The following is a 27494-nucleotide window of genomic DNA, read 5'->3' as shown; positions in this document are numbered from 1 at the left end:
ACCGGTCATGTGACGGCACCGGCGAGATCCCCTCACACCGGTCACGTGACGGCACCGGCGAGATCCCCTCACACCGGTCACGTGACGCCGCCAGTACTGGCGAGATCCCCTCACACCGGTCACGTGACGCCGCCAGTACTGGCGAGATCCCCTCACACCGGTCACGTGACGGCGCCGGCGAGATCCCCTCACACCGGTCACGTGACGGCGCCGGCACTGACGAGATCCCCTCACACCGGTCACGTGACGGCGCCGGCACTGACGAGATCCCCTCACACCGGTCACGTGACGGCGCCGGCACTGACGAGATCCCCTCACACCGGTCACGTGACGGCGCCGGCACTGGCGAGATCCCCTCACACCGGTCACGTGACGGCGCCGGCGAGATCCCCTCACACCGGTCACGTGACGGCGCCGGCACTGACGAGATCCCCTCACACCGGTCACGTGACGGCGCCGGCACTGACGAGATCCCCTCACACCGGTCACGTGACGGCGCCGGCACTGACGAGATCCCCTCACACCGGTCACGTGACGGCACCGGCACTGGCGAGATCCCCTCACACCGGTCACGTGACGGCGCCGGCGAGATCCCCTCACACCGGTCACGTGACGGCGCCGGCACTGGCGAGATCCCCTCACACCGGTCACGTGACGGCGCCGGTACTGGCGAGATCCCCTCACACCGGTCACGTGACGGCGCCGGTACTGGCGAGATCCCCTCACACCGGTCACGTGACGGCGCCGGTACTGGTGACAGGAAACAAACCTTTTCACAGAAGTCGGACTCGATGGACTTGTGTCTTTTTTTTCAACCTCACCTTCTATGTAAAAGGTGGGAAAAAAAAAAAAACCATTTTATTCAATTTATTAATTTTCCCGAAAAATTGTGACAAAATGACTTTAACCACTTGCCACCCGCCGATGTACGTCCAAACTTAGGTGGCGGATATCGTTGGTATGGCGGCAGCTCGCTGCCATAACCCCGGTCTCCCCGTTTTCGTGCGGCGGTCGGCTTTCAGATAAAAGTGGTCCCTGCGGCGGATTCGCCACGAGATCACTTTTATCAGTAGCGGCGGAGGCGATCGCGTCTGTCTCCCTTCTGTGCCTGGAGACGAGAGAGGCTAAGATGGCGTCCACTCGTCTCCATGACATCAAAACGTCACTTCCGCCCATACTTCTTAAAGACATATTTTTTTCAATGACTTTATTATGATTGTATTTTAGTGTAAATATGAGATTTGAGGTCTTTTTGTCCCCCCGGATCTCATATATAAGAGGACCGGTCATACTTTATTCTATTACAAGAGATGTTTACATTCCTTGAAATAGGAATAAAAGTGACACTTTTTTTTTTTTTTTTTTTAAACTGTAAAATTAAAAATAAAGTAAAATAAATAATAAAAACAAGAAAAAAAAAAAAAACCTTTTAAAAACCCCGTCCCGACGAGCTCGTGCGCAGAAGTGAACTTATACGCGAGTAGCGCCCGCATATGAAAACGGTGGTCAAACCACACATGTGAGGTATCGCCGCGATCATTAGACTGAGAGCAATAATTCTACCCCCAGACCTCCTCTGTAATGCAAAACATGCAACCTGTAGAATTTTTTAAACGTCGCCTATGGAGATTTGAGGGTAAAAGTTTGACGCCATTCCACGAAGCGCAATTTTGAAGCGTGACATGTTGGGAATCAATTTACTTGGCGTAACATCATCTTTCACAATATAAAAAAAAATTTGGGCTAACTTTACTGTTGTCTTATTTTTTTTTTTTTATTTAAAAAAGTGAATTTTTTCCAAAAAAAAAGTGCGCTTGTAAGACCGCTGCGCAAATATGGTGCAAAAAAAAAAAAAAAAAAGTATTGCAACTACCGCTACTTTATTCTCTAGGGTGTTAGAACCCCCAAACATTATATATTGTTTTTTTTTTTTCTAAGTAATTTTCTAGCAAAAAAACCTGTTTTAAACATGTAAACACCTAAAATCCAAAATGAGGCTGGTCCTTAAGTGGTTAAAAACTCACCATGCCTCTTCCTAAATACCATGAACAGTCTAGTTTCCAAAAAAGGGGAGATGTGTGTGGTGGGGGGTATTAGTACTGGGGGGGAACATTTCGGGGGGGGGGGGGGATTAGTACTGGGCGGATGATTTTGGGGGGGGTATTAGTACTGGGGGGATGATTTCGGGGGGGTATTAGTACTGGGGGGATGATTTCGGGGGGGCATTAGTACTGGGGGGATGATTTCGGGGGGGCATTAGTACTGGGGGGATGATTTCAGGGGGGTATTCGTACTGGGGGGGATGATTTGGGGGGTATTAGTACTGGGGGGATGATTTGGGGGGGGGTATTAGTACTGGGGGGATATTTGGGGGGGGTATTAGTACTGGGGGGATATTTCGTGGGGGAATTGGTATTGGGGGGAAGATTTGGGGGGGTATTTGTACTGGCGGGATGATTTGGGGGGGGTATTAGTACTGGGGGGATGATTTCGGGGGGGTATTAGTACTGGGGGGATGATTTCGGGGGGGCATTAGTACTGGGGGGATGATTTCAGGGGGGTATTCGTACTGGGGGGATGATTTCGGGGGGGGTATTAGTACTGGGGGGGGATGATTTGGGGGGTATTAGTACTGGGGGGATGATTTGGGGGGGGTATTAGTACTGGGGGGATGATTTCGTGGGGGAATTGGTATTGGGGGGAAGATTTGGGGGGGTATTTGTACTGGCGGGATGATTTGGGGGGGGTATTCGTACTGGGGGGATGATTTGGGGGGGTATTAGTACTGGGGGGATGATTTCGTGGGGGAATTGGTATTGGGGGGAAGATTTGGGGGGGGTATTTGTACTGGCGGGATGATTTGGGGGGGGGTATTCGTACTGGGGGGATGATTTGGGGGGGGGTATTCGTACTGGGGGGATGATTTGGGGGGTATTAGTGCTGTCCTGGTGGACTCAAGAAATGAGATTGGTACATCAGAATTGATCGATCTTTAGATATACATCTCATAATTTGTGGACTCTATAACCAAATTTACAAAGAAAGATTATAAATATTTGCTAAATTTTATAACAAACCAGGAAAAAAAAAAAAAAAACACTTTGGAGGATGAGGGTTTAATATTGGATTTAACCCAACTATACAAAACACAACCTACATAACTATAAATACAAAACATTGACAATATATAACAATGAACCTAAACATAGAAAAGAAGAGATGTGATCTCCATCCCTATTATACAATAAAACTCAGAAAAGGAAAATAGTAGGGGTGCAACGGATCAACCTCCGCGGATCGGGACACCCGCGATCCGCAGAGCGCTCTGTGGCCTCGGGAAAGGCCGCGGCTTCGGCCTAGCTCCAGCCACCTTGGTACACCCGGCGGCCGTTTACCACGTGATCGCTCCGTCTAATGACGGAGCGATCACTTATGGCAAACCGGCTCTCTCCCCCCTGCCAAAACTCTGCAATTCGCTGACAATACTCTGCAATTCGCTGACAATATACCCACCAATACCCTGCTAATATTTTATTACAGTGGGGGAGATTTTTTTTTTTTTTGATCCGAACTGAGTAAAATAGTGAGAGTACAAAAAACAACCTACATAACTATAAATACAAAAAACAACCTACATAACTATAAATACAAAAAACAACCTACATAACTATAAATACAAAAAACAACCTACATAACTATAAATACAAAAAACAACCTACATAACTATAAATACAAAAAACTTTGAACATACATTCAACACAATGAATCTAACTATAAATCTAACATATTACAAATAACCTAAATATAAACAATAAATATAACAAAATTAACATAACATTACAAATAACGATAACAATAAATATAACAGATAGGAAAGGTTTCCATCCTCTGGGAGATGAGCTCCATGTCCCGTGTGGTGGAGGGGGGGGGATGGGGTGGTCCCGGCAGGACATGTAGACCTTCAATACTCGGCCTTATGTATGTGGACACAACCTAGAAAATAAAGCATGAAATGATCACGAAGATGAAGACACGTTATGATGGGATCTGGAAGTTTTGCTTTGGTTATGATGAAAGAAATGAAGAGGAAGATCGTGAAGGAAATAGAAGAATGGGGGGGAGGGGAATATGGGAAATACAACAGAGAAGGATAAATATGGAACTGTATGAATTCATTTCTTCACTTTGTAATCTTGGATTGGGGGAAGCGACTTGCCTGTATGTCGTTTCATGTAGTAGCTCTGGGGGGTGAGAAATTGCAGGCCGATTGGCCAGAGGGGGAGCCAATCAGCCGGTCCGGCAGACCCGATGTCCGGCGGCCACCTACAATCGTTCCCGGAAGAGGCAGATCGCCGTTCTGTCAGAGGGAAAGAGAAATCTTGTGTTTCTGCCAAGCAGGAACACGGATCTTTCTTTCCCCAGTCAAACCCTCCCCCACAAAGTAAGCACCCCCCCTAGGGACAGACTTAACCCTTTGATCGCCCCCTGGTGTTAACCCCTTTCCTGCCAGTGTCCTTAGTACAGTGACAGTGCATATTTTTAGCACTGATCACTGTATTGGTGTCACTGGTCCCCTCCAAAAAATTTCAAAAGTGTCACTTGGTGTCCTTGTTTGTCCGCTGCAATATCACAGTTCTGTTAAAAATCGCCGATCGCTGCCATTACTAGTAAAAAAAAAAAAAAAAAAAAAAAAACTAAAATTCCACAAATCTTTCCCCCATTTTGTAGACTATATAACTTTTCCACAAACCAATCAATATACGCTTACTGGGATTTTTTTCTACTAAAAATATGTACCAGAATATATATTGGCCTAAACTGATGAAGAAATTCGATTTTTTACATTTCATTTATTGGATCTATTATTGCAGAAAGTAAAAAATAGTTTTATTTTCAAAAAATTGTCACTTTTTTGTTTATAGCTTAAAAAAAAATAAAAATAAAAAAAACACAGAGGTGATCAAATATCACCAAAAGAAAGCTCCATTTGTGGGGGAAAAAAAAGGATATTTTATTTGTGTACAATGTCGCACGACCGCGCAATTGTCAGTTAAAGTAACAAAGTACCAGATCACAAAAAATGGCCTGGGCATGAAGGGGGGGGTAAATCCTTCCAGGGCTGAAGTGGTTAACAGGTTATTTCTCTCACATGCCAAATTAATACTTGTCAAAAACTAAAGTATCCGCTCGTCTTCCTATATATTATGCGATTTCTGTCTCACAATCCGTGATTTTTACCACATATATGGTTCTCGACTCCAAAAACATCATAAAATATCACAACATATATAATAAGGGGTCCATATAGTGATCTTGGTGTTGAGTTATTCTCTTTACAGTCATCACAGAGGACAAGGTGGGACTCTTTATATCTGGAGGAAAAGAGATTTCGTCTCCAAATACGGAAAGGATTCTTCACAGTAAGAGCTGTGAAAATGCGGAATATTTTCCCTCCAGAGGTGGATCTGACCAGATCAGTAGATTTCTATAAGAAAGGTCTGGATTCTTTCCTCAATGTACAGAATAGAACTGGGTGACATTTATAGGTAGAGGTGATCCAGGGATAAAATATAAAATTTGTGAAAAAAAAAAAAAAAATTAATTTTAAAAATTCCAGACACCCGTAAGGTAATCCGATCTGCATTGCCGCTCCTCTTACCAGACCTCGGCGTGCGTTCCACTCGCCAAACGGATGTGACGTCACTTGCAGTCCGCGGGAATTGAAACAGCGATCAGACCTCAATATGCATCTTCCTGATGACGCAATCACAGCGACCGCAAGTGACGTCACATCCGTGTGGCGAGTGGAAAAAAAAAAAAAAAAAAAAAAAAAAAGCACAAAAGCACCGCAGAAACGGATCAAAAGCAAACAGCATAGGTCTGATCCGAGTCCTATGCTGGCCACACCGATCAATTTTCAGACGAGAATATTCAGATGAAAAATCTTTGTACATTCACTGAATGAAAACAAAACAAAAAGTAACATTTTCAAACATTCAGTTTTAAAATGAATTTCATTTCTGAACAAAAACCACATCCACTGTCTGAGAATTCTTCTATTCTGCTCCTTCCAATCCTCCCTTCACTGTGGTTGAAAAAGAACGTCGATTTGACCCCCACTAACGATTAGAAAATCAACGAACGTTCTTACAAATGACATTTTTTGAAGGAAAATATTGTTTTCATATGGCCAGCATGAGAGCCGGCGAGCTTCTATCATCCACCCGCCTATGAGAAGGGAGTCACAGGATAGATCACACTTCTGGAAATCTCCAACACACTCTAATGTATTTTCCTTTAAATAAAAAACGTAATCCGGGTCTGATGATATTTACCAGATTCACACATATATATCCTCTAATAGTGTATATATATATATATATATATATATCATCCCAGGCCTCCTCAGATGTTTGCTCCAGCATTAAGAACATAAATTATAACATGTAATTACATTTTTACTCCAGGAGTGTATAATGAATTTGGAAATTCTAGAGAAATGCTTTACAATTTAACTAAACCCATTAGACTTTAGTCAACAAAAATCATTTTAGTCGACCAAGGTGTACTGCAGATTTTAGTTGACTAAAACAAAATCAATTGCAGGTGAAAAAGATACAACTAAAACTAAAACGGCATTTTAGGCAAAAGACTATGACTAAAACTAAATTGAAATATGACGCCAAAATTAAAGCTGGCTTAAAGTACACAAAAGCCCCGACACCATCCCTGTGTGTAGAACAATTAGAGAATGCTCTTCTATTACTGCAAATGGAATCCATGACTACACTTACTGCCAAAATTGTTTCACCATCTTTCTTGGTGTAACAACGCCATCAGTCTTTGATTATTTTATTTTTAAATATAGAGCCAATGGTCGCTTCGGGTGTTTCTATGTTATACAACATCATTTCCACAGAACCTAGACAAGAAAAGAAAAATAATTTTATTATCCACTGAACTGTGAGTTGTCAAATCACAAGGACATTTTATTGTTTCTGCCTTCTAATAATTAATCTGCAAGAAAAGCACCAATCATAGGAGTGGGGGTGGGGTACAGGAAAGTATATTGGGAGGAGAAGTGGATGGGTAGAACATACATATAATGTTCCTATCTTCATGTCCAGATCTCCAACCAGAGTCTAAAATTCAAATGAAATCTCCCCCCACCAGCTCCTATTGTGGACATACAAGGCCAGATGTCGGGTCAAATCAATGAACGATCAGATCCTCTCCAAATGATCTCTCAGCAACCCAGAATAGCTTCCATGTTTGAATGGAATTGTTCTACCAATGTAAGGTCCTAGAAAACACGGTGTTGAGTTATTCACTGTAAGGTCCTCACAGAGGACAAGGGGACACTCTTTACATCTAGAGGAAAAGAGATTTCATCTCCAAATACGGAAAGGTTTCTTCACAGTAAGAGGTGTGAAAATGTGGAATAGACTCCCTCCAGAGGTGGATCTGAGCAGCTCAGTAGATTTCTAGAAGAAAGGTCTGGATTCTTTCCTAAATGTACAGAATATAACTGGATACTGACATTTATAGGTAAAAGTGATCCAGCGAAAATCCGATTGGCTCTCCTGGGATCAGGAAGACATTTTTTTCCCTGCTGTAGCAGATTGGAGCATGCTCTGCTGGGTTTTTTTGCCTTCCTCTGGATCAAACGGAGGGTATAGAATTGGGTATATTGGATTGTATGACATTTCTTATGGTTGAAGTTGGTTTTATTAACATCTGCTCTTAATCTCAGTCTGAACTGGTCATTGCCGTTTTGGCCTTCGAGACCCCAAATATGTATCTGAATCCCCCAGTTCCCAGAGTCTGTCTGGATTCAAGTCCATGTCTCCCTAAAACAAAGCAAGGCCACTCCAAGGGTCCCCCCCAGGCACAGACCTCCCAAACAATAGATGTTCCCTTAAAAGCCAGGGCCCATAGTCAGTAGACAAGAGGCTAGCCTGCAGCCCCCTCCAGAAGCCCCCTGTCCTGGGTGGGTCTGTCACAGGGGATTCCTCCTCGGTCAGAATACAATGGTCAGCTCTGCAGTCACTGATTGAATACAAAGTTTCCAACAAGCCTGTTTGTGAAAAAAGTCAATCATAGGATGGACTTCTCAGGAAGAGCCATAGATAAATGGAAACCCATTCAGTCCCCGCTGACCCTCCCACATTCTGTCCATTTATGGCCGGCTTTAGATTTTTATTATTCAGGCTGCTGGTTGAATAATTAAAAAAAAACTCTGGTGTGTCCCCAGCTTAAAGGGGTTGCAGAGGTGTTTTTTCACCTTAATGCATCCTATTCATTAAAGCGGAGTTCCACCCAAAAGTGGAGCTTCCACTCATCGGATCCCCCCCCCCCGGTGTCACATTTGGCACCTTTCAGGGGGGAGGTGCAGATACCTGTACAATACAGGTATTTGCACCCACTTTTACGCCAGTCGTCCCCCCCCCCCCGCTGGGAAACACACAGGTCCCAGAGACCATCCGTATTACGCTGCGCGACTCACGCATTGCGCAGTAGGGAACCAGGACGTGAAGGCGCAAGTCTTCACTTCCCAATTCCCTTACCGAAAACGGCAGCACCTTAGGACCGAGAGACGGTTCGGCCCCAGGTGCCGACATCGCGGGCACCCTGGACAGGTAAGTATTCATGGTTTAAAAGTCAGCAGCTGCAGTATTTGTAGCTGCTGACTTTTATAAAAAAAAAAAAAAATTCAGCGGAGCTCCGCTTTAACCAGTTGCCGGCCGCCGCACGAACATGATGTACGTCCTCAGAGCGGCACGGGCAGGCAAAAGGACTTACAGGTACGTCCTTGCCTGCCCGTGGGTGGGGGGTCCGATCCGACCCCCCCCCCCAGTGCCTGCGGCGGTCGGCAAATCTCCCCCGGCGATCGGTGGTGAGGGGGAGGCCATCCATTTGTGGCCCCCCCCCCCCTCGCAATCGCTCCCAGCCAATGGGATCATTTCCCTGCCTCTGTATTGTACACAGAGGCAAAGGAAATGATGTCATCTCTCCTCGGTATTTTCCGTTCCTTCCGGCGCCGAGGAGAGAAGACTGTAATGTGAGAGCACAACACTACACACAGTAGAACATGCCAGGCACACAAAACACCCCGATCCCCCCCCCCCGATCGCCCCCCAATCACCCCCCCCGATCCCCCCCCGATCACCCCCCCCGTCACAAACTGACACCAAGCAGGTTTTTTTTTTTTTTTCTGATTACTGTATTGGTGTCAGTTTGTGACAGTTACTGTGTTAGGGCAGCTAGTATTAGCCCCCTTTAGGTCTAGGGTACCCCCCTAACCCCCCCTAATAAAGTTTTAACCCCTTGATCACCCCCTGTCACCAGTGTCGCTAAGCGATCATTTTTTTGATCGCTGTATTAGTGTCGCTGGTGACGCTAGTTAGGGAAGTAAATATTTAGGTTCGCCGTCAGCGTTTTATAGCGACAGGGACCCCCATATACTATCTAATAAATGTTTTAACCCCTTGATTGTCCCCTAGTTAACCCTTTCACCACTGATCACCGTATAACCATTACGGGTGACGCTGGTTAGTTCGTTTATTTTTTATAGTGTCCGGGCACCCGCCATTTATTACCGAATAAAGGTTTAGCCCCCTGATCGCCCGGCGGTGATATGCGTCACCCCAGGCAGCGTCAGATTAGCGCCAGTACCGCTAACACCCACGCACGCACCGTACACCTCCCTTAGTGGTATAGTATCTGAACTGATCAATATCTGATCCAATCAGATCTATACTAGCGTCCCCAGCAGTTTAGGGTTCCCAAAAACGCAGTGTTAGCGGGATCAGCCCAGATACCTGCTAGCACCTGCGTTTTGCCCCTCCGCCCAGCCCACCCAAGTGCAGTATCGATCGATCACTGTCACTTACAAAACACTAAACACATAACTGCAGCGTTCGCAGAGTCAGGCCTGATCCCTGCGATCGCTAACAGTTTTTTTTGTAGCGTTTTGGTGAACTGGCAAGCACCAGCGGCCTAGTACACCCCGGTCGTAGTCAAACCAGCGCTGCAGTAACACTTGGTGACGTGGCGAGTCCCATAAGTGCAGTTCAAGCTGGTGAGGTGACAAGCACAAGTAGTGTCCCGCTGCCACCAAGAAGACAAACACAGGCCCGTCGTGCCCATAGTGCCCTTCCTGCTGCATTCGCCAATCCTAATTGGGTACCCACCACTTCTGCAGCGCCCGTACTTCCCCCATTCACATCCCCAACCAAATGCAGTCGGCTGCATGAGAGGCATTTTCTTTATGTCCTCCCGAGTACCCCTACCCAACGAACCCCCCAAAAAAGATGTTGTGTCTGCAGCAAGCGCGGATATAGACGTGACACCCGCTATTATTGTCCCTCCTGTCCTGACAATCCTGGTCTTTGCATTGGTTTTGAACGCTACCATTCACTAGTTGAGTATTAGCGTAGGGTACAGCATTGCACAGACTAGGCACACTTTCACAGGGTCTCCCAAGATGCCATCGCATTTTGAGAGACCCGAACCTGGAACCGGTTACAGTTATAAATGTTAGTTACAAAAAAAAAGTGTAAAAAAAAAAAAAAAACAAAACACAAAAAAATATATATAATAAAAAAAAATAGTTGTCGTTTTATTGTTCTCTCTCTCGTTCTGCTCTTTTTTACTGTATTCTATTCTGCAATGTTTTATTGTTATTATGTTTTATCATGTTTGCTTTTCAGGTATTCAATTTTTTATACTTTACCGTTTACTGTGCTTTATTGTTAACCATTTTTTTGTCTTCAGGTACGCCATTCACGACTTTGAGTGGTTATACCAGAATGATGCCTGCAGGTTTAGGTATCATCTTGGTATCATTCTTTTCAGCCAGCGGTCGGCTTTCATGTAAAAGCAATCCTAGCAGCTAATTAGCCTCTAGACTGCTTTTACAAGCAGTGGGAGAGAATGCCCCCCCCCCACCGTCTTCCGTGTTTTTCTCTGGCTCTCCTGTCTCAACAGGGAACCTGAGAATACAGCCGGTGATTCAGCCAGCTGACCATAGAGCTGATCAGAGACCAGAGTGGCTCCAAACATCTCTATGGCCTAAGAAACCAGAAGCTACGAGCATTTCATGACTTAGATTTCGCCGGATGTAAATAGCGCCATTGGGAAATTGGGAAAGCATTTTATCACACTGATCTTGGTGTGGTCAGATGCTTTGAGGGCAGAGGAGAAATCTAGGGTCTAATAGACCCCAATTTTTTCAAAAAAGAGTACCTGTCACTACCTATTGCTATCATAGGGGATATTTACATTCCCTGAGATAACAATAAAAATGATTAAAAAAAAAAAAATTAAAGGTACAGTTTAAAAATAAGATAAAAAAGCAAAAAAATAATAAAGAAAAAACAAAAAAAAAAAAAAAAAAAACAAAAGCACCCCTGTCCCCCCTACTCTTGCGCTAAGGCGAACGCAATCGGCGGTCTGTCGTCAAACGTAAACAGCAATTGCACCATGCATGTGAGGTATCACCGCGAAGGTCAGATCGAGGGCAGTAATTTTAGCAGTAGACCTCCTCTGTAAATCTAAAGTGGTAACCTGTAAAGGCTTTTAAAAATGTATTTATTTTGTTGCCACTGCACGTTTGTGCGCAATTTTAAAGCATGTCATGTTTGGTATCCATGTACTCGGCCTAAGATCAACTTTTTTTTTTTCATCAAACATTTGGGCAATATAGTGTGTTTTAGTGCATTAAAATGTAAAAAAGTGTGTTTTTTCCCCAAAAAATGCATTTGAAAAATCGCTGCGCAAATACTGTGTGAAAAAAAAAAATGAAACACCCACCATTTTAATCTGTAGGGCATTTGCTTTAAAAAAATATATAATGTTTGGGGGTTCAAAGTAATTTTCTTGCAAAAAAAAAAATTTTTTCATGTAATCAAAAAGTGTCAGAAAGGGCTTTGTCTTCAAGTGGTTAGAAGAGTGGGTGATGTGTGACATAAGCTTCTAAATGTTGTGCATAAAATGCCAGGACAGTTCAAAACCCCCCAAATGACCCCATTTTGGAAAGTAGACACCTCAAGCTATTTGCTGAGAGGCATGTCGAGTCCATGGAATATTTTATATTGTGACACAAGTTGCGGGAAAGAGACAATTTTTTTTTTTTGCACAAAGTTGTCACTAAATGATATATTGCTCAAACATGCCACAGGAATATGTGAAATTACACCCCAAAATACATTTAGCTGCTTCTCCTGAGTACGGGGATACCACATGTGTGAGACTTTTTTGGAGCCTAGCCGCGTACGGGACCCCGAAAACCAATCACCGCCTTCAGGATTTCTAAGGGTGTAAATTTTTGATTTCACTCCTCACTGCCTATCACAGTTTTGGAGGCCATGGAATGCCAAGGTGGCACAAAACCCCCCCAAATGACCCCATTTTGGAAAGTAGACACCCCAAGCTATTTGCTGAGAGGTATAGTGAGTATTTTGTAGACCTCACTTTTTGTCACAAAGTTTTGAAAATTAAAAAAAGAAAAAAAACATTTTTTTTCTTGTTTTTCTTCATTTTCAAAAACAAATGAGAGCTGCAAAATACTCACCATGCCTCTCAGCAAATAGCTTGGGGTGTCTACTTTCCGAAATGGGGTCATTTATGCATTCCATGGCCTCCGAAACTGTGATAGGCAGTGAAGAGTGAAATCAAAAATTTACACCCTTAGAAATCCTGAAGGCAGTGATTGGTTTTCGGGGCCCCGTACGCGGCTAGGCTCCCAAAAAGTCCCACACATGTGGTAAAAAAACCACCTGTCACCCCCTCCCCCCCCCCCGCTTTACTTACCTGAGCCCTCGAACTTGTCCCAAGGGGACGAGCCTTCTCTCTGGGGGTTCTCGGCTGTTGATTGGATTGATAGCAGCGCAGTACCCAAACAAAATTTGCGTCTTAAATACCCCAACAGGTGATGGGGCAATATCTAGAATGAGGCCTTGACCCTCTGTGGGAAGTAGAGCTGCACGATTAATCGTTATCGCTATTCTCCGCCCGCCATGGTCGCAACTCCGGATTTGAGCGATTCTGACCATCAAGCAATTTGTTATGAGAATGTGAGCTGAAAAGCGCGCGCCGATCAATTGGTGTCCCTGGGATGTTGCCTGTTTCGGAGCGGAGGGGAAGCCGTCGGAGCCGGCGTGAAAACGTCTGATGTCAGCAAAGAAGAATGTGATTGGTTGGGGGAAGTAGGTTTCTTCTTCTCAGAGGTCTTGGGGACAGAGCACCAGTGACCAGCACAGAAATGTCAGCCGCTAGAATTCTTTAGAATCAGCAAATGCTTTTTCATCTCTCTTAATTACCGGTAATCACTCTCAAATTGAGAGAGATTAATTCAGAGAGATTGATTGAGAGAGATTGATTGAGAGAGATTGATTCAGAGAGATTGATTGAGAGATTCTCTATCAATCTCTCTCCTTAAAAAAAAAAAAAATAATGTTGCAAATATCGTCATCTTTTTATTCCAAGCAAAATAAATTATAATTAAAATATAAAAAAAAATCTCGATTCTCATTTTGGCCAGAATGGTGTAGCTCTAGTGGGATGGTTCTGCTTACAAGGCCCACCCCCTTCATTCCAATGTATCCTTCATAGAATGTAGAGTTCTCACTTTAGCACCATCTCTGCCCCAACTACACAAATCGCTCCAATCGCCTATACTATACCAATTGCTTTGTTGTAACTTTCCTTTGTATGAAAAGTAGATAAGAGTTTTAAAGTAAGAAAAGATGTCAAACATGTCATAAGATCAGCTTTGGAAACACACCTGGTGTGAATGTCTCTTCCCTCGCTGCAGTGATATCAGTAAGAGCAACTAGGAGCCGCTAATCAATTCCTACACTGAAATTTGCTGTGATTACATTTCCAAACCCAATAAACATCGAAGGAAAACCGGCAGAACGGACCTTCTGAAAAGACGGGAATCAGATCTCAGCAGAAGGAAATGTCCACCACACATGAGATCCTCCAACCTTTCCATTCTATATACAGGCACAGCAATGTTCCCGCCATTTACCTTCTTAGAAATAATACACAGCTCTTCCTGGAGCAAAAAGTTAACACAAATTGCCAATTTCAATCGACCTTGTCCATTTAATGACTTGTAGTACACCTCTGTTTCCTGCGAGTCGTCATGACCGGCCATCCAACTGAAAAACAATAGACACATTTCATTCTAAAACAGGTAGAAGCACTCAGATAGATTTCTGCCATATAAAAGTATTATAATAAACATAAAAGCAAGGCACTGACATTTCATCGTGTGATATCAGAGCTTCATGTATTGTATATAAATCACCATCCCCCACGTGATGGATCAGATATCGATCTCCTCTCTCCTGGGTGTGCATGTAGACTAGCAATGCAAATAAAGGTGTGAGCCAGACAAAGGTATAAAATGACTTCTCATCGTAGCACCATCCCGTTCAAGTAATAAAATTACAACATAACCCCTATAAGAGGGAGGGGCCACATCCTAAAAACGAGGAGGGGACCTCAGCAAGCACGGGGGAAGGGACTTTAATTGTGCCAACAAATGAGAAGAAATAGAACCTTCAATAGTATAAAAACATCATTTTATTGTATCACATTAAACAGATGAAGTGCCATCAAAAAGTAAAAAATGGATTTTTCCTACAGTTTACCTGTAAAATCGTTTTCTTGGAGTACATCACAGGACACAGAGCAACCATAATAATGACTATCTGGGTTATACGCCCCACCTATAGGTGAATGGACACTGACAACCAATAGACAGGAGGCCCCTCCTTCACAGGAAGCACATCAGTTTTGTAGCCAAGCAATGTATATCCCAGCAAGAAGGACCTCTGTGTCCCACGATGTACTCCAAGAAAAGGGATTTACAGCTAAGCTGTAGGAAAAATCTATTTTTTTTTTTTTAATCGTACATCACGTGGCGCAGAGCAACCATAATAATGACTATCCAGGATGTCCTAAAGCAGGCATAGGCAATTAACGGACCTCCAGCTGTTGCAAGACTACAAATCCCATCATGCCTCTGGGTATCATGCTTGTGCCTATCAGAGTCTTGCTATGCCTCATGGGACTTGTAGTTCTGCAACAGCTGGAGGTCCGCTAATGTCAAATCCCCATCCTAAAGCAATGTCCCTGAAGGGAGGGAGACACCATTATAGAAACTGCCACCAAGAAGGACCTGCTCCGCTATTTGTAATACGCCAAGGCCAGACGCAGTATTTTCTACGTGATTGACCACAATCTGGTGAAAACCCTCTAGATGTATAAACAAAATGACCAAATAGTGGTCTTGTACACCTCGGCCACTGACATCCCATGATGGATGGCCCAAGATACTCCCACACCTGCTAGAAAATCTCTCCCCAGAAAAAAGAAAAGTTTATTCCCCATTTACAGACCACTTTGACCTACAGGTAACCCTAGATTAAGGCTTACCTGTAGGTCCTAGAAATATCTCCTAAACCTACACGGGTTAGGAGACATTTCCAAAAAGACAAGCACCGCAGTCCACGGCGCAGGCGCACTGCTGCTAACGGCGGTATGCAGTTAATGGCGGCTCCCATGCGCGGGAGTGACGCCATCGCGGCTCCAGCGAATCACAGCGCTGGAACCAAGATAGAAGATGGATAATCCGTACCAGAGGGGACGGCGGTGACATCGCAGGCTCCTGTGTCAGGTAAGTGACACATAATGGTCTACTATGCCATGCATAAATTTCAGCACATCCATGTGAAAGTAGCCTTATACCATCTTTATCAATAATTCTTAAATTTTGTCTCTTAGTATTGCCTTCAACCATTTCTAAAATAGTGTTCCTTTATTCTATATACAGATTCAAATAAATATATATAATTTATTTTTTTAATTTAAATATTATATCAGGAGCTTAGTAATAATGTTTGGCAGTTTACCTCAATGTTGCTAGGTTTGTATCAAGCCGACGGCGTCACTATTAATATTCCAATGCTTCCCCTTTTGTTCGTTATCCACTCTTAATTATATATTTCTTTCTTACCACAAGATGGCGGCTCTATATTCCCCTATTTCCATTAACAGCCAACACTTAAAATGGAGTAGCCACTATATTCGTCTATTGTACAGCTCCGGTTGCCATTAGTCCAAACGGCGCTGTAGGCATATAAAACCATCTGTGATGACGCATCCATCCGGCCAATTCCAGAAGACATCCATTTGTGACGAAACGCGTAGGGTGGAGCCTCCGACACTGACGTCATTACGCTATCCTTCCGCGACGGTGTTGAGATGAACAATCTAGTTAATGGGGAGAAGCTAATAGGGACGCCGCGGCTGTCATATGACACAACCGCCTGTTATTATACTTCGCTCCTGTAAGTGCAAACTTTCTTTTATTAAATCATCTGAATTGATATACTGCACCATGGGAGTTTTTAATTTTTTATATCTTTGAGTAACAATAGAGCATCAATGGCTGTTCCGGATATCTATAGGTTTTGGTAAGCAAGCTACCTCACACTTGGGTGTTGACCTGAACAAATGTTTGATTTTTGGGAAGATTGGCATCACAACTTTTTCCTGCAATTCATCTCCTTTCCTCTGGAGGCTAATTTTACACGGACTCTTTCATTGATTATTATTATTATTTGGATGGGACGTTGCTGTAGTTTTCTTTTTTTTTAAATATTTTTTCTTTTTTGGGGGGGGGAAATTTTATTTTTTATTAATTTTTCAATGAATGTATCACTTATCTGTTGATTATTCAATTTTTGATCACATTTGGTTATTATAATCATTTTTTCATATCAATATTAGCGCTGCACTCACTTTATTTGAAGTTTCTGCATTGAACTTTAGGTGCTGGCTGCTTTATTTCTAGTTTTTATATGTACTTCAGTTGTTGATGATCATCAAGCGCGGCGTTAGCCTTGGGGCTTTTCATCTATATTATGACCGGTGTATTGCTTCACACTGACCTGAAGATCTTTCCCTCTGCTGGCACCACTCTGGAGAGACCTCCATCCAGGATAAGAGGTGGAGTGCAGTTGGCATCACTCCACATGGGACAGGAGCTGGTGTCTTGCCGAAAAAGTTCCCCTGGCGGATTAGGACCCCCCTGTACTGCGCATGGTAAGCGCTTGCCGAAAAAGGATTCCCCGGCGGAGAGTCGCCGAAAATAGCCAAACATACACAGCTCAGTCAGCTGTACACCGCGCCTTCGCAATGAACACCACATTCTAAGAGACGCTCCCGATGCTACCAGACAATGCCGCACGCTCCCGATGCTCGTGCAAACAGCTCCGCCCTTTCATTTTATACTCAACCTCGTCTGTAGCATCCGCCCCATACCACCACATGACAGTACTACACCCGCCCCTTACCAACACATGACAGTAATACACCCGCCCCTTACCACCACATGATCGTAATACACCCGCCCCTTACCACCACATGACAGTAATACACCCGCCCCTTACCACCACATGACAGTAATACACCCGCCCCTTACCACCACATGACAGTAATACACCCGCCCCTTACCACCACATGACAGTAATACACCCGCCCCTTACCACCACATGACCGCAATACACCCGCCCCTTACCACCACATGACAGTAATACACCCGCCCCTTACCACCACATGACAGTAATACACCCGCCCCTTACCACCATATGACAGTAATACACCCGCCCCTTACCACCACATGACAGTAATACACCCGCCCCTTGCAGAGTAGCACGAGCATCGGGAGTGTGCAGCAGCGTCGGGCACAATGTCCTGCTCATTGCGCAGGCGCCGTCTACAGCTGTTCAGCTTCGGAGATTTTCGGAGGTTCCATTCTTATTCGTGCTGCACAAGCGCAGTACAGGGGGGCGGGGGTCATTATCCGCCGAGGGGAACTTTCTTGGCAGAACTCAGCAGATTATGCGGCTCTTGCTCCCTACTACACCTCCAACTTCACAAGTAGTCCCTCTGCACTGCACTCTGATGCTCTGCAATGGCGGGTCAGCAAATCCAGACCGAGATCTACAGGTTGCTGACCCCCGTTCTTCACTGTTCTTAATGTATCCACTAAACATCACCATTTGTCTCACCAAACAAGAGCCGCTTTTCCTCTCTCCGATCACAACCATTATAGCCGGTCATATTGAGCCACAAAATACCAGGCAGGCCATGTGCTGATCTGATCGCTGTAAGCGTTTATTCCCATAAGCAGCACTGGAATTTATAAGAGATTATACTTATATAGTATTTATTGGCGTATAACACTCACCTTTTCACTATGAAAATCGGGTGCAAAAAGTGTGTGCGTGTTATACGCCAATACTCCAATTTTAGTTTCCTCGGAGGGGGGGCAGGACGAGCGCCGTCAGATTACATACAGAGAGAATCTCCTGTTTACTTGGCAGCCTCTGTAATAGGAAGTCCTGTCTCCTGGGCCACCATTGGACCACTGTTCTGTCTATCATAGGAGATTCTCACTGTATGTAATCTGTCGACGCTCGTCCCGCCCCCTCCGTGTCCCCTCTAGGCTGCAGATGGGCATCGATCAGGCTGCTCTGATGGCAATGGCATTGCTGCTGCATTGATGGCACTTGATGAGGCTGCAGATGGGCGCTGACCCTTATTTTGCTTCAAAGTTCCTTACTTAAAATTTAAGTTTTTTTTCCTGAAACTTCCGTCTTAAAGCGGGGGTCCACCTATCTATCGTTTTTTTTTTTTTTTTTTTTTTGAGTTCATTCACAAACTTTTCTTCTCAGCATTACATACTCACATATTGTGTGTAATATGTCCGCCTGTGTCAGATTTCGTCGGAAAGAATAACTTATATTATTTACTGCAGGCGGTTTCCATCTTCATTGTGGGCATTTGAAGCCCACAAGCATTTATTTCCTGGATGTGGTGAATGCTGTGCTCCCAGCATTCACCACTCGTTCCCGCACATGCTCAGTGGCATCCTGGGAAGCCTGAGACTAGCTCCCAGGAGTCTGGGAGAGGCTAGAAACACGCCTACTCCCACGGGAGGAGAACCAGGAAGTGCAAAGAAGAATAGAAAAATAAAAGGTACCACATTTATTGGCGTATAACACGCACCCCAAGTTTAGGAGGGAAGTTTAAGGTAAAGAAACTTACATTAAAATGCCCATCAATGCAGCCTCGTCAGTGTTCATCTGCAGCCTCGTCAGTGTCATTGCAGTAATTTCAGTGCAGCCTTGTCCCCAGTGCAGTCTTGTCCCCAGTGTCCATGCCTGCCGCCGCCATACACATAGTAGTAGTTTTAAATATGGCACCGCGGAGTTCGGAGGGACTCGGCGCCGGCGGAACTGAACGAACGCCGCCGAGATACACATACCCGAGTGTATTCGGCTCTTTCCGGCGCCGCTCACAGTCCAACCCTATGATGGACATAACACAGGTCCAATGGCGGGACTGTGAGCGGCGCCGGAAAGAGCCAAATACACTCGGGTATGTGTATCTCGGCTATGTGATTTCGGCGGCGCTCGTTCAGCAACACCGAGTCCCTCCGAACTCCGCGGCGCCATATTTAAAACTACTCGCTATGTGAATGTCGGCGGCGATCGCCGACATTCACATAGCGATAGCGGGGATCGGCGTATAACACGCACCCACGACTTTCCCCTGATTTTAAGGGGAAAAAAAAAAGTGCGTGTTATACGCCGATACGGTAATTACAGCGATTTAAATTTTTTTTAAACGGCGTGTCAGCATCTAGGCAAGGAAGAGAATACATACAGATATTGTTCAAAATTTGGGTGGAACCCCGCTTTAAAATGAATGTGCGTGTTATATGCCGATATATATATTTTTTATAATATATATATATATATATATATATATATATATATATATATATATATATATACACATATATACACACACACATATACATATACATATACATACACACACATATATACATACTATCTGACAAAAGTAAGTACACCCCTCAGTGACATTTGTGTAAATCTTTTCTTCTATCTTTTCATGTGACAACACTGAAGAAATGACACTTGTCTACAATGTAAAGTAGTGAGTGTACAGCTTGTATTCGGCTCCTCGCACACTGGAGCTCATAAATGGCCGCTCTGAACGTCGGTTGGCTGGCAGGAAAATGCTGCTTTAAACACGCGATTTTATCAGCGTTTTGCATTTCTGTCAATACGCGTTTAGCGGCGCTAGCTTTTAGCCGCATTTCTCTGCCTCTATTCAAAATCAAAGGTTCCCTATGGGAGCTCATTGATTTGAATAGAAGTCGCACCAGAAGTCTGATCATCATGGATCCAACTTGCGGTGCATCTTCTGTGCTGAGGATGAAGGGGAGCCCCCGCCAAAATTAAAAAAAAAAATTGGCATGGGGTTCCCCCCCTCCTCAGACAATACCAGGCCCTTCAGTCTGATATGGATTTTAAGGGGAACCCCCTTCGCCGAAAAAACAATAATAAGGGGGCCCCCAGATCTCAGCCCCCCACCCATTCACCTGGTAAAAAAAAAAAAAGTGTCAAAAATAAAACACACACTAGACCGGTTTTTATAGTAATTTATTAGGCAGCTCCGGGGGGTCTCTTCCGACTTCTCCAGTGTCTTCTGCTAGCGGTTGCCCGGTCTTCTCCGTCTTCTTCCCATGTTGACATGATGCTCTCTCCCGTTATAATCCCGGGTGCGCAACGACTTCTATTGGCATGGGGCGTGGTCACCGGGTGATGTCATCCGGTGACTCTGCCCCCTTATGACGACATCACGTCCCATCATGCCCCGAGTGGTGACGGCATAAGGGGGCGGGGTCACTGGATGACATCACACGCTGACCACGCCCCGTGCCAATATAAATCGTTGCGCACCCGGCATTACAGTGGGAGAGAGCATCGTGTCGATGAATGTAAACATCCCATGTGACAGTAATAGGAGGTGACAGGTCCTCTTTATGGAGAGATCTGGGGTCTATAATGAATGTAAACATCCCATGTGACAGTAATAGGAGGTGACAGGTCCTCTTTATGGAGAGATCTGGGGTCTATAATGAATGTAAACATCCCATGTGACAGTAATAGGTGGTGACAGGTCCTCTTTATGGAGAGATCTGGGGTCTATAATGAATGTAAACATCCCATGTGACAGTAATAGGTGGTGACGGGTCCTCTTTATGGAGAGATCTGGGGTCTATAATGAATGTAAACATCCCATGTGACAGTAATAGGAGGTGACAGGTCCTCTTTATGGAGAGATCTGGGGTCTATAATGAATGTAAACATCCCATGTGACAGTAATAGGGGGTGACAGGTCCTCTTTATGGAGAGATCTGGGGTCTATAATGAATATAAACATCCCATGTGACGGTAATAGGAGGTGACAGGTCCTCTTTATGGAGATTACTGTCACATGGGATGTTTACATTCATTATAGACCCCAGATCTCTCCATAAAGAGGACCTGTCACCTCCTATTACTGTCACATGGGATGTTTACATTCATTATAGACCCCAGATCTCTCCATAAAGAGGACCTGTCACCTCCTATTACTGTCACATGGGATGTTTACATTCATTATAGACCCCTGATCTCTCCATAAAGAGGACCTGTCACCTCCTATTACTGTCACATGGGATGTTTATATTTATTATAGACCCCAGATCTCTCCATAAAGAGGACCTGTCACCTCCTATTACTGTCACATGGGATGTTTACATTCATTATAGACCCCAGATCTCTCCATAAAGAGGACCTGTCACCACCTATTACTGTCACATGGGATGTTTACATTCATTATAGACCCCAGATCTCTCCATAAAGAGGACCTGTCACCTCCTATTACTGTCACATGAGATGTTTACATTCATTATAGACCCCAGATCTCTCCATAAAGAGGACCTGTCACCTCCTATTACTGTCACATGGGATGTTTACATTATAGACCCCAGATCTCTCCATAAAGAGGACCTGTCACTGTCTATTACGGTCACATGGGATGTTTACATTCATTATAGACCCCAGATCTCTCCATAAAGAGGACCTGTCACCTCCTATTACTGTCACATGGGATGTTTACATTCATTATAGACCCCAGATCTCTCCATAAAGAGGACCTGTCACTGTCTATTACTGGGGCAGGGCGATGTCAGCAACAGCAATTTGGCCACACCCACCGTCTGCTGCAGCATGCTATTTGCACCACATTTGGGGCACCCAATTGTGTCTTAGACCTCTAAAGTGTTCGGGATTGGCTTGAAGAAAAAAAGGTGGCGACCTTACCAATTGCCCCCCTAGTGGGACAACGTTATCCCAGGACGAGAGAGCCTGGCAGTGAAAGGGTTAAAGTGGAACTTCCGCTCATCGGAACCCTCCCCCCCTCCGATGCCACAATTGGCACCTTTCAGGGGGGAGGGGGGGGGGTGCAGATACCTGTCTAATAATAATAATAATAATAATAATAATAATAATAATAATAATAGACAGCGCAGAATATCCGCCCCCCCCCCGTTGTGTTCTGGGAAACACACAGTTCCCAGCACACAACGGGGACCAGTGTAGACGCGCAGCGCGACTCGCGCATGCGCAGTAGGGAACCGGGCAGTGAAGCCGCAGCGCTTCACTTCCCGATTCCCTGACCGAGGATGGCGGCGGGGGCAGCTGAGCGATTGATCGACTTCAGCTGCCGACATCGCTGGACCCCGGGACAGGTAAGTGTCCATTTAATAAAAGTCAGCAGCTGCAGGATTTGTAGCTCCTGGATTTTAATAATCTTTTTTAAGGTGGAGCTCCTCTTTAATACGAACTTTTCCAACCACTAATAATGGAGACGACACTCACCAGGTGACACTTGTACTTCGGCTGCAGATGAATCCATCATGGAGGCCAATATTCAGGAAGAGGACGATCGTTCGGGGTGATCAGGAATACAGAAAGATCCCTACAAGATAAGAGGTGAATTGTTGGTATTTTAATGATTAACCACTTAAGCCCTGGAAGGTTTTACCCCCTCCCTTCATGACCAGGCCATTTTTTGTGATACGGCACTGCGTCGCTTTAACTGACAATTGCGCGGTCATGTGACATTGTACTCAAAATTTTTCCCACAAATAGAACTTTCTTTTGGTGGTATTTGATCACCTCTGGGGAGGTTTTTATTTTTTTTGCTATAAACAAAAAAGGAGCCACAATTTAAAAAGAAAATATATATTTTACTTTCTGCTATAAAATGTCCAATAAAAAAATAAATAAAAATGTATTCCTCAGTTTAGGCCAATATTTATTCTGCTACATATTTTTGGTAAAAAAAAAATCCCAATAATCGTATATTGATTGGTTTATATTGATTGGTTTATATTGATTGGTTTGCACAAATGTTATCGCGTCTGCAAAATAGGGGATTTTTTTTTTTTTTTTTTTTTACTAGTAATGGCGGCGATCAGCGATTTTTAGCAGGACTGCGACATTTCGGCGCACACATCGGAGACACTAAGTGACACTTTCTTGGGGACCAGTGCTAAAAATATGCACTGTCACTGTACTAATGACACTGGCAGGGAAGGGGTTAACATCAGGGGGAGATCAAAGGGTTAAATGTGTGCTCCCAGGGGGTGCTTTCTAACTGTGTGGGGGGAGGTGCTTTGGTGATCTCCATCTTCCCCCATCGGCAGAGCGCCGTTCTGCCTCTCCTGAGAACGATTGGTGGGTCCCGGTAGGCACTGCGTCCCCCCGGACCCGACGATTGGCTCCCGCTATGAGTGGATCGCCGGTGGCGTTCGCACAAAATCACGTACATGATTTGACACAGGAGGGCCGCCATGCCGCAGTAGATGTGTGTGGGGGCGCTACCCAAGTGGTTAATACATGATGGCCGAAATGTATTCTGCTACATGTCCGATAAAACATTTTTTAAAAAATCCCAATAAGTGTTTATTGATCGGTTTGTGTGAACGTTCTAGTGTCTCCAAACAGTGGGATATATACCAGGATTTTTATATACCAGCAACGGCACCGATCAGCGACTTCTAATGCAACCGGTATTGCAGCGGGCAATCTGACACTAACTGACATCACCAGTGCCATTATTAGGCCCCATTCACAACTGAGCTACAAAACGCTGGAGGGGGAAAATAGAAGTCGATGATTCTTTATGGAATCTCCGCCCCAAAACGCCTGAAGCTCAGACAAGTTCTGGAACTTTAGTTTTAGGCAGATTTCTGCGTTTTTTACATTGGTGACCTTTTGACCTGTACAAAATCGCTGCAAAAAAAAAAACGCTGTAAAAAACGCGCGACTTTCTGTCTGAAAACGCGACACTCAGGTATGAATGGGGCCTTATAGTGATAATACTATGCACTGTCACTGTACTGAAGACGCTGTCTGGGAAGGGGTTAAACAAGTGCCCAATAAGGCTCCATACACACCCCATAGCACAGCGACATCTGCTGCAGCATGGGGGGGGGGGGGGGGGGGTTTAGTGGAATGTTTTTGGAGCGGTGCCGATCATTTGAATGGGCTTCTCATTCAAAGTAAAAATCCGTATTTCTTGCTAGAAAACGACTTCCAACCCCCAAACATTTTATTGTAATATAATGTATATGTTTTAATTTCCCCCAAAAAATTGTGTTTGCTAAATCTCTGCTAAAAAAAAAAAAAAAAAAAAAAAAATTATTTATATATATTTTATCAGAGACCCTAGAGAATAAAATGGTGATCATTGCAACTTTTTATAGCGGTATTTGCACACACAATTTGGGGGGGGGGGATAAAATACACTTTAACCAAATTCCCTACTGCGCAGTCCTATGACGGGGGCAGGAACCCCGTGTCCCTCCGGGCCGCCGTCATAGGACGTCTTTTACTTCTGAGCCTCGGGGGGGGGGGGGGGGGGGGCGCGCCCGTTGCGTCACTAGGCACCCGGTGAGCGTGCCTGGCGGCCTGTGATGTCCGTCGGCACCCACGATTGCCCGTGAACACAGGAGGACCGTAAAACGCACAGATCCACGTCCTGTCAGGGGAGAGCGATGGTGTGTTCTCAGTACAGAGGAACAGCGATCAGTCTCCTCCCCTTGTGAGTCCCCTCCCCCTACAGTTAGAATCACTCCCAAGGAAACATAATTAACCCCTCGATGCGTTTTTTTTTTATAGCACTGATTGCTTTATAAATAAATATGGTCCCAAAATAGTTTAAAGTGTTCGCCGCAATATCGCAGTCACGGGGGGAGAAAAAAAAAATATACATCACAGATCTCCGCCATTACTAGTAAAATAATAATAATAAAAAAGCCAGAATTCTATCCCCTATTTTGTAGACTCTACAACTTTTGCGCAAACCAAGCGCTTATTGCGATTTTTTTATTTTTAACAAAAATATGTAGAATACGAATCGGTCTAAACTGAGGAAAAATAAATTGTTTTTGATTTTTTTAGCGGGATATTTTTATTTTTTATTTTCAAAAATTGTGGCTCTTTTTTTGTTTATAGCGCAAAAAATATAAATTTCAGAGATGATGGAATCCCACAAATGATGGAACGATCAGATTCTGCCTCTCCGGCTCATGCGGGAGAACCGATCTTCACATTGTCACTGTGTTGAAGGGCGGATCGTCTGATAATGTCTCCGATTACCTGCGCATGCGCGGTGTTGACGTCACGGCAGCTGTTGTGACGTTGTTTACTGCACAGGTAATCGGCATTATTCAATAGAACAGAGGAACTTCCATGGTGTGCGGATGGGGGGACAATGAAAATATTGGGGGGTCTTCTAATCCTCCCCCGAAGTGAACGATCTCCTGCCCTCCGATTCGCACAGACGGGGGAGGGGGGGGTGGATCTCCTGCCCTCCGATTCGCACAGACGGGGGAGGGGGGGGGGGGGCGGATCTCCTGCCCTCCGATTCGCACAGACGAGGGAGGGGGGGGCGGATCTCCTGCCCTCCGATTCGCACAGACGGGGGAGGGGGGTGGATCTCCTGCCCTCCGATTCGCACAGACGAGGGAGGGGGGGGTGGATCTCCTGCCCTCCGATTCGCACAGACGGGGGAGGGGGGTGGATCTCCTGCCCTCCAATTCGCACAGACGGGGGAGGGGGGGCGGATCTCCTGCCCTCCGATTCGCACAGACGGGGGAGGGGGGGCGGATCTCCTGCCCTCCGATTCGCACAGACGGGGGAGGGGGGGCGGATCTCCTGCCCTCCGATTCGCACAGACGGGGGAGGGGTGGGGGGCGGATCTCCTGCCCTCCGATTCGCACAGACGGGGGAGGGGTGGGGGGCGGATCTCCTGCCCTCCGATTCGCACAGACGGGGGAGGGGGGGGGGGTGGATCTCCTGCCCTCCGATTCGCACAGACGGGGGAGGGGGGGCGGATCTCCTGCCCTCCGATTCGCACAGACGAGGGAGGGGGGGGGCGGATCTCCTGCCCTCCGATTCACACAGACGGGGGAGGGGTGGGGGGCGGATCTCCTGCCCTCCGATTCGCACAGACGGGGGAGGGGTGGGGGGCGGATCTCCTGCCCTCCGATTCGCACAGACGGGGGAGGGGTGGGGGGCGGATCTCCTGCCCTCCGATTCGCACAGACGGGGGAGGGGGGTGGATCTCCTGCCCTCCGATTCGCACAGACGGGGGAGGGGGGTGGATCTCCTGCCCTCCGATTCGCACAGACGGGGGAGGGGGGTGGATCTCCTGCCCTCCAATTCGCACAGACGGGGGAGGGGGGGGGCGGATCTCCTGCCCTCCGATTCGCACAGACGGGGGAGGGGGGGTGGATCTCCTGCCCTCCGATTCGCACAGACGGGGGAGGGGTGGGGGGCGGATCTCCTGCCCTCCGATTCGCACAGACGGGGGAGGGGGGCGGATCTCCTGCCCTCCGATTCGCACAGACGGGGGAGGGGGGCGGATCTCCTGCCCTCCGATTCGCACAGACGGGGGAGGGGGGGGGGGGTTATAGAGAGTAGAACAGACCTGATTGGAGCCCCTCCCCCCTCACTTCCTGTTGGGGACATAGGACAGGAAGTGGGGGGAATCTTGCACTGGGGGACACAAGTTCTGGAGACAATCAGAAGGGATTTTCTGACTTCCTGTTGTAGATATAAACAGGAATAGAGAGGAAATCTTCCAATGGGGACAATCAGGGAGTTCCTCTCACTTCCTGTTATGTGTTTATGAGACAGGAAATGAGGGGAAATCTCCTGGATGGGGACACCTCTCACCCTCCATCACATCCTAGTCCTCTCCCCTCCCCCCATCACCTCATGGCGGCTCTCTCTCTCTCTCCCTCTTCCGCACAACCGCCATCTTGGATCCTCAGGTGAAAAGTGCGGGAAGAGCAGAGGGGCGGAGTTTTAGTATTGTGCTGGAGGAGGCGGGGCGATGTTTGTGTGTATACATCTCTGCAGCAGCAGCGCCCCATGCTGGGGAAAGCGGAGAAGACATCACTCCGTATAATGTCCCCAGTCTTGTTGAGGAATCCGCCATGTTGCCGTAGCCTCATAGTACAGGATACAGGCATTGGTCCA

General features: G+C 45.8%; 2 long non-coding RNA genes across 2 annotated transcripts; both read right to left on the bottom strand.

Moving 5' to 3' along the window:
• Positions 1–3100: 3100 nt before the first annotated feature.
• Positions 3101–3819, bottom strand: LOC141129532 (uncharacterized). Its single transcript, XR_012241838.1, has 2 exons — positions 3716–3819; positions 3101–3659 (listed from the first exon to the last, which is right to left on the bottom strand). It is a non-coding gene; the product is annotated as an uncharacterized lncRNA (long non-coding RNA).
• Positions 3820–3863: 44 nt separating this feature from the next.
• Positions 3864–27298, bottom strand: LOC141129531 (uncharacterized). The gene is made up of 5 exons (XR_012241837.1): positions 27228–27298; positions 22821–22920; positions 14036–14168; positions 6795–6922; positions 3864–3993 (listed from the first exon to the last, which is right to left on the bottom strand). It is a non-coding gene; the product is annotated as an uncharacterized lncRNA (long non-coding RNA).
• Between the last annotated feature and the right edge of the window lie 196 nt (positions 27299–27494).

Source organism: Aquarana catesbeiana, linkage group LG02, assembly GCF_042186555.1.
Source record: "Aquarana catesbeiana isolate 2022-GZ linkage group LG02, ASM4218655v1, whole genome shotgun sequence".
Taxonomy (NCBI): domain Eukaryota; kingdom Metazoa; phylum Chordata; class Amphibia; order Anura; family Ranidae; genus Aquarana; species Aquarana catesbeiana.
Note: the sequence above shows the minus strand (reverse complement) of the source record. Positions and strands in the feature narration are given on the sequence as shown.